Source organism: Pan troglodytes, chromosome 6, assembly GCF_028858775.2.
Source record: "Pan troglodytes isolate AG18354 chromosome 6, NHGRI_mPanTro3-v2.0_pri, whole genome shotgun sequence".
In the NCBI taxonomy this organism is placed as follows: domain Eukaryota; kingdom Metazoa; phylum Chordata; class Mammalia; order Primates; family Hominidae; genus Pan; species Pan troglodytes.
The window spans coordinates 8,627,714-8,636,839 of NC_072404.2; positions in this window are offsets into that span (position 1 = coordinate 8,627,714).

Consider the following 9,126-nt stretch of genomic DNA (forward strand, 5'->3'; position numbering starts at 1 on the left):
AGTCAGGAAATTCTCCCTGGAAAACTGTCAGCCAAGAGAGACTGCTGGAGGCCAGGAAGTGCATGAGGTCCCAAGTGTTGCTATTGCAAAGCACGGCAAGCTCCGTGGGCTTAAGACAACACACCGTCCTACTGTTCTGTGGGCCAGAAGTCTCCATGTGCTAAAGCCAAGGTGTTGGCAGGGCTGGTTTCTTCTGGAGGCTCTGGGGGGGAGAGAATCCAGGCGAGAGTCCATTTCCTTGCCCTTTCCAGCTTCTAGAGGCACCCACATTCCTTGGCTGGTGGCCCCTTCCTCCCCCTTCAAAGCCAGCAGCAGAGAGCACCATGTTGTCTCTGGCTCTGACCCCGACCTCCCTGCCTGTGATTACACTTGGCCCACGTGGGTAAGTTCCAATCATCTTTCCATCTCAGGATCCACAATTAACTCTTGTTTCCAAAGTCCCTTGGCTTTGCCACGCTAAGTCTGGGGGTGAGGACATGGACAGCTTTGGGAGCCATTATCCTGCCTACCATGGGAAGTCAGGTTTAGTTTTGAGGCTATCTGAGGAAAGCAGGTTCCAGAAGAGAGAACAGCCAGTGCGAATGCCCGGAGGCAGATGCATGCCTGGTGTGTTCAAGCCAGGAGGTGAGGCTGGCCGGAGTGGAGGGAGCTAGGACGAGAGTGGGTGGCTGGAGGTGGGAGAGACTTTGACATTGAACCAGAGGGAGGTGGGAGCCATGAAGGGTCTATGAGCAGAGTGGCATGACCTAACTTTTTTTTTTTTTCTGAGATGGAGTCTCACTGCGATGCCCAGGCTGGCGTGCAATAGTACGATCTCACTGCAACCTTTGCCTCCCGGGTTCAAGCCATTCTCCTGCCTCAGCCTCCCAAGAAGCTGGGATTACAGGCACCCGCCACCACACCTGACTAATTTTTGTATTTTCAGTAGAGACGGGCTTTCACCATATTGGCCAGGCTGGTCTCAAACTCCTGACCTCAAGTGATCCGCCCGCCTCGGTCTCCCAAAGTGCTGGGATTACAGGCATGCGCCACTGCACCCGACCCCTAACATTCATTTTAATAGGATTGCCCTGGCTGCTGCATTGGGAAGGGGACAGAGCAAAAGTGGGAGACCAATTAGCAGACTGCTGCAGGGGGGCAGGCGAGAGCTGACGGTGGCGGGGCTGGGTGCAGGGAGTGATAAGAGATTGGGTTCTGGAGGGTAACACCAGCAGCATTTCCTGGGAGACTGGGCATGGGTGTGGGACTTCGATCGAGCAACTGGCTGGGGGGAGGGGGGTAGGGTATTGTCATAAACTGAGATGGGGAGGGCACATGATTGGGTCAGGGGAGGTCAGAGGTCCAGTTTGGGGCACGTTGAACCTATTAGCCATCAAGGGGTGTGGGAGGGTGGTGGGATGTACAGTCTCTGGGGTTTGCGGGGAGCACTGGACTGGAGATGCTTTGGCAATTGGGGTCTTTGGCATGGATACAGTGTTTAAAGCCACCAGCCTGGGTGAGATTGCCAAGTGGGTGGGTGTCAAAGAGGAGACAGAGGACAAAAGACTGGATCTGGGCACCCCCCCCGCCCACCTGGTGTTCAGAGTCTGGGAAAAGAGGGAGCTGCAAAGGAAGAGGGGAAGGGGTGAGCTGGAAGGAAGCCCAGGAGAGTGGGTGTCCTGGAAGACACATGAAGACAGCATGTCATGGAGGGATGGAGGACCACGTCAAACGCTGCTGACGGTCAAGCTCGGCAAGGACTAGAATGCAGCCTGCACGTCTGGTGACCATGAGTCACCTGGGGCATAAGACAGGTCTGGTGAAGCCCCCCAGCTGGTCCAGGACAGCATGGGAGAGGAGGAATAGGCACAGCAGCACGTCTTTTTTTTTTTTTTTTTCCCCCTGGCTCTGTTGCCCAGGCTGAGTGCAATGATGCAATCTCAGCTCACTGCAACCTCTGCCTCCCGGGTTCAACTGATTCTCCTGCCTCAGCCTCCCGAGTAGCTGGGATTACAGGTGCCCACCACCATGCCTGGCTAACTTTTGTATTTTAGTAGAGATGGGGGTCTCATCATGTTGGCCAGGCTGGTCTCCAACTCCTGACCTCAAGTGATCCACCCGCCTCAGTCTCCCAGAGTGCTGGGATTACAGCTGTGAGCCACCACAGCAGCACTCTCCCAGCACTTTGGGAGGCCAGCATGTGCCTGTAATCCCAGCACTTTGGGAGGATCGTGTGGGCCCAGGAGTTCAAAACCAGCCTGAACATAGCAAGGCCTCATCTTTATAAAAGATAAAATAGGCCGGGTGCGGTGGCTCACCCTGTAATCCCAGCACTTTGGGAGGCCGAGGTGGGAGGATCATGAGGTCAGGAGATCGAGACCATCCTGGCTAACGTGGTGGAACCCTGTCTTTACTAAAAATACAAAAAAAGCAAAATTAGCTGGGCTTGCTGGCGGGCGCCTGGGGTCCTAGCTACTTGGGAGGCTGAGGCAGGAGAATTCCTTGAACCCGGGAGGCGGAGCTTGCAGTGAGCTGAAATCGCGCCACTGCACTCCAGCCTGGGCGACAGAGTGAGACTCTGTCTCAAAAAAAAAAAAGATAAAATAATAAAAATTAGCCAGGCATAGTCATGCACACCTGTAGTAGCAGCTACTTGGGAGCCTGAGGCAGGAGGATCCCTTGAGTCCAGGAGTTGGAAGTTGCAGCCAGCTGTGACCGTGCCACTTCACTCCAGCCTGGACGACACAGCAAGACTCTGTATCTAAAAACAAAATCCACACACGTGCCCACACATGAACAGGCACACTTACACAGCTTCTCTGAAGCAATTCTCCTGCCTCAGCCTCCCGAGTAGCTGGGATTACAGGTGCGAGCCACCACGCCCAACTAATTTTTGTGTTTTTAGTAGAGACAGGGGTTTCACCATGTTGGCCAGGCTGGTCTCCAACTCCTGACCTCAGGTGATCCACCCACCTCGGCCTCCCAGAGTGCTGGGATTACAGGTGTGAGCCACTGCACCCAGCCAACGTGTGTGTTTTCAGATGGGGAAATAACGGCATGTTTGTAAGGTTAATAGGACTGATCCAGTAGACAGCAAATGCATGCAGGGGAGGAGACAGGCAATGTCATCAGTGGCACAATGTTCTTGAGTAGCCAAGGGGAGCTGGACCCAGGGCACAGTGGAGGCTGGCTGCAGACAGGAGTGTGGTCCCGTGGGGACATGTGGGTGGGTCTCAGAGGGTCTCGTGAAATAGCAAGGCAGTCAGGTGGGCAAGAGCGGGTGGGAGCTGAGGAGAGAGGAGGAAGGGTGAGCCCCAGGAGAGGAACAGTGGGATCCCTGAGGCCCCGTGAGGTCTGGGACTCCAAGTGAGACTCAACAGAGGGTGAAGTGGCTTTTCTCCAGCCGTGTTCGGCTGCCCAGGTGCAGGCGGTGGGCTGGGTGCAGCCACGTGACAGGTCCTGCCGAGAGATGATGATGAAGGCAACATCAAGCCCAGGAGGCTCGGCCCTGAGTTTGCCGCCAGGTGAGGGTACGCTCGGGTGGGAGGGCGGAGACGGGGAGGGTGGAAAGATCATTGAGGGATCATCAGGACCGGCAGGTGGAGGCAGAGGGGGAGGCGGGGATGGCTGAGGGCAAGGCCACGGGCAGGGCCAGGCCTGGAGAGTGACCATGAGTGGGGGCCTGGGGGAGAGGGTGTTTGGAGGGAGGGGACGCCAAGGTCACCAAGAACAGACCCCTGACAGACACCTGTTAATCCCAGCACCTTGGGAGGCTGAAGCAGATGGATCACCTGAGGTCAGGAATTCGAGACCAGCCTGACCAATATGATGAAATCCCGTTTCTACTAAAAATAAAATAATTAGCCGGGCGTGGTGGCGGGCGCCTGTAGTCCCAGCTGCTTGGGAGGCTGAGGCAGGAGAATCCCTTGAACCCGGGAGGCAGAGGTTGCAGTGAGCCGAGATCGCACCCACCGCACTCCAGCCTGGGTGACAGAGTGAGAGTCCATCTCAAGAAGGAGAAGGAGGAAAGAAGAAAGAAGAAATAAGAGTGTCTGGGAGTGTGAGCCGAAATCTCCTCGGAAAGAGGGAGCCCGTGGATACCCACAGGAGGCCAGGTGGGCAGCAGGTGACAGCTCCCGTCCCAGAAGTCAGAGAGTTCAGGATGACGGTGGGAGGACGAGAAGGGTCCGGGATGGCAGTGAGAGCTGCTGTGTGGACCGCAAGTGCCCAGCAGGCGGCGCCGGGTGCTCAGAGGAGGAAAGACCGGGCGGGCCCCTTTCTGCAGTTCCCGCCGTGCTGGGCGAGGCCTGGGAATCTGCATTCCCCACCTTGCCTGGAGGCTGCTGGTGGGTCTCTGAGGGCAGGGGGAGCCATGGCTTAGCTGAGATTGCGATGCCATCCCCCAGAGCCGGGGCAGACAGCAGCCACAGGAAGCTGGGTCAGGCGTGCCCTCGACAGGACCCAGGCTGCATGAACCAGGCTTCGGTCGTGGTGCTGTGAGTTGTGCTAGGAACTCTGAAGAGCAAGCATGGGGCTGTGGGGTCTCCTTCTTCCCCACTCCTTGGGGCTGCACCCCTGGGCCTGGGTTGGGGGCTTGGGAAAGGTGGGATTTGGAAGGGGTGAGAACCACCTGCCATCACCACCAGCCAGTGCCCAGGGACTGCTCAGGTTGTACAAGGCAGGGAAGTGGGGTCCTAGAGGCCTGCACGGGGGAGGCAGAGGGTGCGTGGTTTAGTTGGCGGGAGTGGGGGGGAGCGGTTACAGCTCTGAGCCTCCAAACTCAGCACAGTGACATCATCAGGGCAACCTCCAGCCTCCAGGGGCCGAGAGGAGGAGCCCCTGTCCTGGGGTCGCTCCTTGGGATGCACCAAGTCCAAGTGCCTTTTTATTTTGTTTATTTATTTATTTTGAGACGGAGTCTTGCTCTGTTGCCTAGGCTGGAGTGCAGTGGCACAATCTCAGCTCACTGCAACCTCCACCTCCTGAGTTCAAGCGATTCTCCTGCCTCAGTCTCCCAAGTAGCTGGGATTACAGGCACCCGCCACCACGCACAGCTAATTTTTGTATTATTAGTAGAGGCGGGTTTCACCATGTTGGCCAGGCTGGTCCTGAACTCCTGACCTCAAGTAATCCACCCACCTCAGGCTCCCAAAGTGCTGGGATTACAGGCATAAGCCACCATGCCCAGCCCTATCTTATTTTTATGTATTATTAGATGAGGTCTCGCTGTTTCCTAGGCTGGTCTCAAACTCCTGGCCTCAAGTGATCCTCCTGCCTTGGCCTCCCAAAGGGCTGGGAGTATAGGCATGAGCCACCAAGCACAGCCCTTCTGTTTTTAAAAATATTTTACGAAGCCAGTTACGGTGGCTCATGCCTATACTCCCAGCCCTTTGGGAGGCCAAGGCAGGAGGATCACTTACTTGAGGCCAGGAGTTCGAGACCAGCCTGGGCAACATGGCAAAACCCTGTCTCTGCTAAAAAACAAAAATTCGCTGGGTGTGGTGGCGTGCACCTCTAATCCCACCTACTTGGAAGGCTGAAGTGGGAGAATCTCTTGAACCTGGGAGGCAGAGCTTGCAGTGAGCTGAGATTGCGCCACTGCACTCTAGCCTGGGCAACAAAGCAAGACTCTGTCTCAAAAAAAATTTTTTTTCAGAGACAGGATCTCACTCTGTCACCCAGGCTGGAATGCAGTAGTGCAATCATGGCTCACTGCAGCCTCGAACTCCTGGGCTCAAGCGATCCTCCCCACTCAGGTTCCTGAGGAGCTGAGACTACAGGTGTGTGCCACCTGTTTGCCTAATTTTTAATTTTTTTGTAGGGATGGGGTCTCACTATGTTGCCCAGGCTGGTCTCAAACTCCTGGCCCCAAGCAATCCTTTCACCTTGGCCTCCCAAAATGCTGGGATTACGGATCCTCTGGGGAAGCCAGGACCAGGAGAGAAGCAAGGTCAAGAAATCCCACATTTTGATGTATTAAATAAATGACTTATTTCTACTCAAAATAAATGGCATTGAAGTCTTTAATCCTTTTTGAGTTAATTTAATAATAATGATCTGAGACAGGGGTCCAGTGTCATTCATTCGCATGTGGATATCCAGTTTTCCCAGCACTGTTTGTTTATTTTTTATCTATCTGTCTGTCTGTCTGTCTATTTTTTGTGATGGAGTTTCGCTCTTGTTGCCCAAGCTGGAGTGCAATGGCACGATCTCGGCTCACTGCAACCTGTGCCTCCTGGGTTCAAGTGATTCTCCTGCCTCAGCCTCCCGAGTAGCTGGGATTACAGGCGCACGCCACCATGCCTGGCTAATTTTTTGTATTTTTAGTAGAAACGGAGTTTCACCATGTTAGCCAGGCTGGTCTCGAACTCCTGACCTCAGGTGATTGACCCACCTCAGCCTCCCAAAGTGCTGTGATTACAGGCATGAGCCACTCCGCCTGGCCAATTTATTTTATTTTTATCTTTATTTATTTATGTATTTATTTTGAGATAGAGTTTTGATCTGTCGCCCAGGCTGGAGTGCAGTGATGCAATCTCAGCTCACTAGCCTGTGCATGCCAGGCTCAAGTGATCCTCCCACCTCAGCCTCCCACAGTCACACATCATCATGCCTGGCTATTTTTGGGGGATATTTTTTGTAGAGACGAAGTTGCGCCATGTTGCCCAGGCTGGTCTTGAACTCCTGAGCTCAAGTAATTTGCCTGCCTTGGCCTCCCAAAGTGCTGGGATTATAGGCATGAGCCACTGCGCCTAGTGCTGTTTTAGTGTTGTTTTAGAGATGGGGTCTTGCTCTGTGGCCCAGGCTGGAGTGCAGTAGCACAGTCATAGTTCACTGCAGCTTCAACTTCTGGGCCCAAGCCATCTGCCTGCCTCAGCCTCCCAAGTAGCTGGGACTATAGGTACATGCCACCACACCCAACTAATTTTTAAAATGTTTATAGAGATAGTCTCCCTAGATCCTCTTTTATTTATTTATGTATTTATTTACTGAGACAGAGTCTTGCTCTGTTGTCCAGGCTGGAGTGCAATGATGCAATCTAAGCTCACTGCAACCTCTGCCTCCCAGGTTCAACTGATTCTCCTGCCTCAGCCTCCTGAGTAGTCTGTTCCTCTTTTATTAAAGGGACTGTCCTTTCCCCACTGTGTATTCTTGGCACCCTTATCAAAGACTAATCATGTATGTGAGGGTTTATGTCTGTACTCTCTTCTGATCCACTGGTCTGTGTGTGTGTTTTTATGCCAGTACCATACTGTTTTGCTTACTGTAACTTTGTAGTATACTTTGAAGTCAGGTAATGGGATGCCACCAGCTTTGTTCTTTTTCAGAATTACTTTGGCTCTTTGGTCTTTTGTGGTTCCATATGAATTTTAGGATTGTTTTTTCAACTTCTATGAAGAATGCCACTGGAATTTTGATAGGAATTGCATTAAGGCTATAGAGCACTTTGGGTAGTATGGACATTTAAAAAATATTAGTTACTCTCATCTATGAACATGGGATTTCTTTCCATTTATTTGTGTCCTCTTCAGTTATTTAAATTGGTGTCTTAAGAGTTTCCAGTGTACAGATCTTTCACCTTTTTGGTTAAAATTATTCCTGGGGGCTGGGCACAGTGGCTCACGCCTGTAATTCCAGCACTTTGGGAGGCTAAGGTGGGCGGATCACCTGAGGTCAGGAGTTTGAGACCAACCTGGTCTCAAGTGATCCCCCTGCCTTGGCCTCCATAAGTGCTGAGATTACAGGCGTGAGCCACCACACCACATCCAGCTAGGCAGTTACTTTCTTGTAGTACATTGGTTTGTTCAGCACATCCCAGCGTCCTCCGACTTCTGTTGCCGTGTTCAAGAGTTTGGCTGTGAGTCTAACGTCTGTTCTTTCAAAATAACCTCTCTTTTTCCTCTGGCTGCTTTTAAGATTTATTTTTTTTTTGAATTGTCCTTGGTTTTCTGCAGTTTTACTGTCTTATGTAGGTGAGAGTTTCTTTTTATTTATTCTGCTTGGAATTCACTGGGATTCTTGAATCTGTGGATTAGTGGTTTTTTCATCAGTTCTGGGAAATTCTTAGCCTCTATCCTTTCAAATATTCTTTCTCTCTCCTTCCTCCTCTCATCTCCCATCTCCTCTTCCCCCTTTCCTCTTTTTTTTTTTTTTTTTTTTTTTTTTTTGAGACAGAGTCTCACTGTGTCACCCAGGCTGGAGTGCAGTGGCACAATCTTGGCTCATGGTAACCTCTGCCTCCTGGGTTCAAGCGATTCTCCTGCCTCAGCTTCCCGAGTAGTTGGGATTACAGGTATGTGCCATCACACCCGGCTAATTTTTGTATTTTTAATAGAGATGGAGTTTCGCCATGTTGGCCAGGTTGGCCTCAAACTCCTGACCTCAGGTGATCCACCTGCCTCTGCCTCCCAAAGTGACGGGATTACAGGCATGAGCTACCGCACTCAGCCCTCCCTTAACTAACTTACTTGAGAGCTTATTATGGGCTGGGACTGGAGGTTGCTCCTGTCATTATCACCCACATTCCATCGTCCAGACTTCAGCCATGTGGCCATGCCCAGCTACAAAGGATTCTGGGGACTGTGGTTAGGCCGGGTGCCTGGAAACAACTCAACAGGACCACCTGGCCAGTGTCAGTCACAGCACACAAACACCCCAGTGTCTGGCACAGTGTGTGACTGTCCTCGTGTCTGCAGCCTGTGCAGGTCACTCATGGTGCCTTGTTTCCCTGTGTTCTTGGTCATCTTTAGCTGCATGCTGCTCTTTGGCTTTGAAAAATGTTGATGGAGAGATTCTTTGAGGCCTGGGATGAAGGTGGAATCCACTAGGGAGGAGCTAATTTGGGGCATTACCCACTGGAGGCCACAGCAAACCAAATATACTGGCCCCCCAAAGGTCTGGGCGCAGTGGCTCATGCCTGTAATCCCAGCACTTTGGGAGGCCGAGGTAGGAGGATTGTTTAAGGCCAGGAGTTTGAGAATAGCCTGGGCAACATAGCAAGACCCCATCTCTACACATTTTTTTTTTGTTCGGAGATGGAGTCTCAGTCTTCTTGCCCAGGCTGGAGTGCAGTGGTGTGATCTCGGCTCACTGCAACCTCCGCCTCCTGGGTTCAAGCAATTCTGCCTCAGCCTCCCCAGTAGCTGG